Source organism: Microtus oregoni, unplaced genomic scaffold, assembly GCF_018167655.1.
Source record: "Microtus oregoni isolate MIOR12 unplaced genomic scaffold, Mior012 000053F_ref0000044, whole genome shotgun sequence".
NCBI classification, from domain to species: domain Eukaryota; kingdom Metazoa; phylum Chordata; class Mammalia; order Rodentia; family Cricetidae; genus Microtus; species Microtus oregoni.
Window position 1 is genome coordinate 7,835,485 of NW_024543829.1, and position 5,636 is coordinate 7,841,120.

Genomic DNA, 5,636 nt, shown 5'->3' on the forward strand with positions numbered 1-5,636 from the left:
ATCCAACTCTGTAAGCATGTTTGGTCTAATTACTCTGGGAAAAGTGGGTGGAGCAAGGACGTTCATTAAGAACACTGTCGCGACACCTCATGTACCTTTTGCCACTTCTGCAGCCACAAAGAACAAACACAGCCGTTCCTCTAACTGTGCCCCTCACTTTCAATGTCGTCACACCCCTTCATGATGACCTGGCGTTCTTTAGTCTTAATAATATGCAAGAATATTGGCGACATCGTCTCCTGCCCTTTTTAGTATGTAAGGAAATGTTTTTATCCTGTTTCACCTGTAGCAAAAGAGAAAATCAGCGACACCTAGAAGCCCCGAGACCGTCACTGCACACAGAATGTTTTCTCTGATTAGACTGAGGTACCTAACCTCCTCATTCAGGCTCTTGACTTCAAGGATGCTCATCCCTTTACACAAGTGCCGTTGTCCGCACTCACGGTTGGACTTTTTTATTTCCCAGTTTCTGTATTTTGTCTTGTACCTTCTTGGGCTGTCATCCCTCAATGGCTTTCTCTTCCATTTGTAAGGTTCCTCTGATTATTCAATCCGTTCTGTCATCCAAACTAATCTCCCATCTCTACACCCGTTCATTACCAACTCAATTCCCTTCACCAAAGGTTTAGATTTTCAGGCCTTGAGAGCAAACCTTCTTTAAAATGTTCATTATTTGTGTATGTGTGTGTGTGTGTGTGTGTGTGTGTGTGTACGTACGTACACACTTGTATGCCTCTCTCTGTATATGTGTATGTGTGAGTGTGCGTGCATGCCTTTCTGTGTGTGTGTGTGTGTGTGTGTGTGTGTGTGTGTGTGTGTGTGTTTGGAGATTGAATCCAAGACCTTGAATATGCTAAACAAGAAGTGTTCTATCACTGACTCCTCTCTCAGCTCTACTTCCAGTGGTGGTTTCCATTTGCTGTAAAGAGAAGCTTACTAGGCTGGGGGTGAGGGCTACATGAGTCTGTGGGTATAAGGATAAGTTTTAGACTGTATTTTGGAATTCAGGCCCAGCAAAGTGACAGAAGTAGTTGAAGGTCCCTGACCTCACTGGCCCTAAGTACTTGGCTGTAGTTCTAGTACCAAGCACCTACTATTGAGTGGTCTTTAAGTCCAGTTAGACAGCTGCTGGTTGCTACCAGCATGGAAATCTCACTTAAAGCATCCTTACAAATATCTTATCATACTGGTCGTGTTATAGCTCGCTTTCTTCCCTTGGTAGCCTCATGGTACTCTCTGTTACTATGAGATCAAGGAGGCTTTTGGATCCAGCTCAGATCTTCTGGATCCTTTGTCCAAAGTCTGCAGTATCATCAGCAATATCATCAGCAACCTCTATAGGCTCCACATCTTAAAGATTCTACCACCTTCCCATTGCCGCAGGAAATACCAAGCCTCCAGCACGCAAACCTTTGGAGAACACACTTAAATCATAGCAGAGGGGGTTGACAAGACCAACACTTCATCCTTCTGTTCCTCTAAAGCAAGATGGGGAGGAGCAGCAATTAATAGCTAGACAGATGGATGGTAGCCGCTGAGGGCCTAACTGCAGAGAATTTCAATGAATCCTCTTGGATTTATTTATCTGCACCTTCACCTTCTCATTTGTATAAACACCTGCCACATTGACCAGGTGTACTGGTGTGATGCCTTGAAAGAAAATGGCCTGTAAGCAGAGACTGCTCATTCATTTCCCGACCACCAAGACCCAAACAGTCACACAGAAACTATATTAATTACAACACTGTTTGATCAATAGCTTAGCATTTTCCTAGCTAGCTCTTGCATCTTAAATTAACCAATTTCTACTCATTTGTGTATCACCACGAGGACGTGGCCTACCGGTAATGTTCTGGTGTCCTTCTCCTTCGGCAGTTAAACGGCATCTTCTTGACTCTGCCTCCTCTCTCTTTATGTCTCTGTTTGGATTTCCCGTCTGGTTTTACTCTGCCAATCCATTGGTTGAAACAGCTTTATTCATTAGCCAATAAAAGCAACACAGATACAGAAGGACATCCCACACAATCTGACCCCCCAAAGGGAGTGGCACTATTAGGAGGTGTGGCTTTGTTTGGAGTGGGTGTGGCCTTGTGGGAAGAAGTGTGGCACTGTGGGGTGGGCTTTGAGGTCTCCATTGCTCGTTATGCACAGTGTGGGAGACAGTTTACATCCTGTTGCCTGCAGATCAAGATACAGATCTCTCAGCTCCTTCTCTAGCACCATGTCTGCCTGAATGCTGCCATGTTCTGTCATGAGACTAATGGATTAAATCTCTGAAACTGTAAGCTACCCTTAACTAAATGTTCCTATGTAGGAGTTGCCGTGGTCCAGTGTGGCAGAGCTGGTCTCACCCCTCACTGGAGCAGTGATAGAGAGCTGTCCCAGCTGAAGTCCTGGACTTGTGGGAGCAGAGCCAAAATCAACAAAGCCGCCCTTGAGCTGTACCTGACAGCAAATGCATGAAACATCACCATTACCACTGAGGGAAAGAATGAAAGGAGGGGAGAGGGAGGGAGGAAGGCAGGAAGAAAGGAAGGAAAAGAGGGAGGGAGGGAAGGAGGGAGGGAGGGAGAGAGGAAGGGAAAAAGGGAGAGAGGGAAGGAGGGAGGGAAGGAAGGAGGGAGGGAGGAAAGGAAGAAGGGAGGGAGGGGGGAAGGCTATTTGCACCAAGCACAGAACCCGAGAATGAATGGCTAGGGTTTTAAACTACTATATTATGTTATGCAGAAAAGCTGTTTTGTGAAGGCTTTTGAAATCCCTTACTGTTGCTGAGTGGAAATCCAGCTGGGCGAGGATGTATGAGCTTAATCCACCATCTTTATGCGATGCCTAATTCACTGCTTCATCCTGCGGGGCTACTGAGTCATGCATAGATATCACCTTAAAACTTGGTTATTAAAACTCATCCATTTAGTTTTTAATCCATTCACTTGGCTCTTACAAGGTAGGAACTTCATCCAACATGGCTGCCGCAGCTGCTGATCTACAGCAATCCTGTCAGAGACGCCATCGCTATGATGCTATTGAACACTCCGTGTGCAGGCCCATTCTTCCGTTAGTTCATGAACACTGGACCCACTCTGCCTTCCCTCTCAGCGTATTCTTATATATGGAGTCCTTTAGCACGGTCACAGACTAGGATCAATATAATTGTGGAATGTTGGCAGCGGACATGAAACCACAGACTCCTGACACACGCCTCTTTAAATCTTTCTTCTTTGACACATTTCCTTTTTCCTTTTCTTCTTTTTTCCCTTTTTGTCATTGTCATTGTCCTTGTTTTGACTGTAGGTTTTGTTTCTCAAGACAGGATTTCTCTGTGTAACCCTGGCTGTCCTAGAACTCACTCTGTAGACCAGGCTGGTTTTGAACTCAGAGACGTGCCTGCCTCTGCCTCTTGAGAACTAGGAAAAAAGCTATGTGCCTCTTCAACCAGCTCAGGTTTTTTGTTGTTTTGTTTTGGGTTTTTTGTTTCTTTGCTTTGTATTAGGTTTTTGCTGCTTTTCTTCAAACAGCCCATTTAAATTGTTGATATAATCTGTCTATAGTAGGGTAAAGCTTTTTAATATAACAATAGTATGCAGTTCACAGTTCAATGTCTTAAATCAAAATAATAAGACTTGAGGTCCAAAGTCATAGTTTTTATTTCCTAATATAGACAATGGCTTGCTTTGTTGGCATTCATTAATTCATTTTATTTTTATCAACTCTGAAAACATCAGTAATTTTCATCAGCTGAATATTGACTTTCCAAGTTGGATTCTAAAGGAAACTATTTGAGAAAGCTCTGTGTTACATTCAACAAACACAATGGACTTTGCATAGATTTGAAGAAAAATGTTGTGTCTTTGGCTCTGTTTGTCAAACTAAAGCAGGAGATAGCACTAAGCCAATGCAATAATTATTGAATCCCAGTCTAATTATGAAGCTTTGGAATACAATCATCATTACACAGACGCTTTTAATAATTTTTCTCAGCACTTAGCTTTTGTTTAATAGCTTATAATTAAATGCGCTTATTTTAGCCCTAAATTCAAGGGTAAGCTAATTCACAGACTTTTCAGATGACATAAGGATTTCGAGCAATATACAGGAAACAACAGAACGAGAAGAATAAAATAATACTGTGACCTTGATCACGAGCAGATTTGATGAGACTTTTGACCCACCAATGTCATCATTTTTGTTTCCTACCATAAAACAAAGTACCGATATCTCAGATGTAGGAAGTTAACAGAAACATATAGAAGACATACCAACTAGAAAATACAATACAACTACATCTCCATGAGAACATTAAAACATGCTTTTAAAATAGGGCAATGTAAGAGTCCCAAGAATGAATTGGTTAGTACTTATAAATGATAGCATTTTTGAGCATGTGCTGTGTCCTTTCCAGCCAGCTCTGCCAGGTGGGTACCCTTGTCATCCTCATTTAAAGAAAAGGCAACTGAGGAACAGAGAGATTTTAGAAGTTTCCTTATATTAGGCAGCTGGAATAGGACAGACCTGGTTCTCAGACGCAGGCAGCCTGGTTCTGGAGCCAGGCTCTTACATAGCACCCTACAGACCACTGAGTAAAACAGTACACACACCACTTTCTGGGAATCCAGTCTTCTCCAAGGCACTTTCCTCAGGCAATGCTAAAACTGTCTGATAGGACACCACTGCACAAGAGTAGGTGGTTATTACAATAAGATCATCTTTGCAAGGGTCCTTGTATCGATATATTTCCTTAGATCTTACCACCTGCTTTATGCCCTTTTAAAAAATCTGCTTTTTTTGTACAAAATATCCCCGATGGAGGCCGGTTTAACTAATTAGTGAAAGTGGTATGCTTTCACGATCATTGCAGGAGTCACGGTTTCTTTTATGTTGTACAGTTGTGTGATCAATGCACCTTTTAAATTCTATGGAGTGTGGTTCTCCTTCTAATTGCAGAAAATTGGTTACACTAATCACTGTGAGTTGTTGGCCAACATATTTATAGATTTGTACCAGGTGTCCTACTACAAGATAATTACTTAACAATACAGAGCGTGTCCACAGCGTTGACCGTAAACCAGCCCAGCATTAACCCCATGTGCAGGTCTCATCATGAATCATTCCTTCATTCATTCAGAAATATATCCCATGCATCAAGTGTGTGTCGTGTACTAATGGTTACCTTGGGAAACTAAAAGGCATTATATATACTATTTTTCTCATTATTTGTCCGCCCACCAATATGAGAGACTGCCAAGGGGTCTCTAATTTAGAGCATTACTGTATGTCTTAAAAACAACAAGATTTTCCTAGATGGGGAAAATTGTAACTAAAAGAAACCAAACATTGAGAAGATTTTTTTCATTATAAGAAAAACATGATTAAGTCTCACATCATCCATTCATAAACAAAAGCATGATCAATATTATACCACAATGCTGAGACAGAAACAAGCAACATCTGAAAAATCACCGAGCTAGGAACAGCAGCAAGAAATGAAGAACAAACAGTTTGGCTGAAGATGATGGCCATTGCCTTGGGCAATACTAGTTTTGAAGGGAGGAAAATATGTACATTTTGATAAATGTCTTTATTTTTATTCAGTTTCAAGTAAGAGTTTAATAAGCCATATTATAAAAGTGAAAGCACTT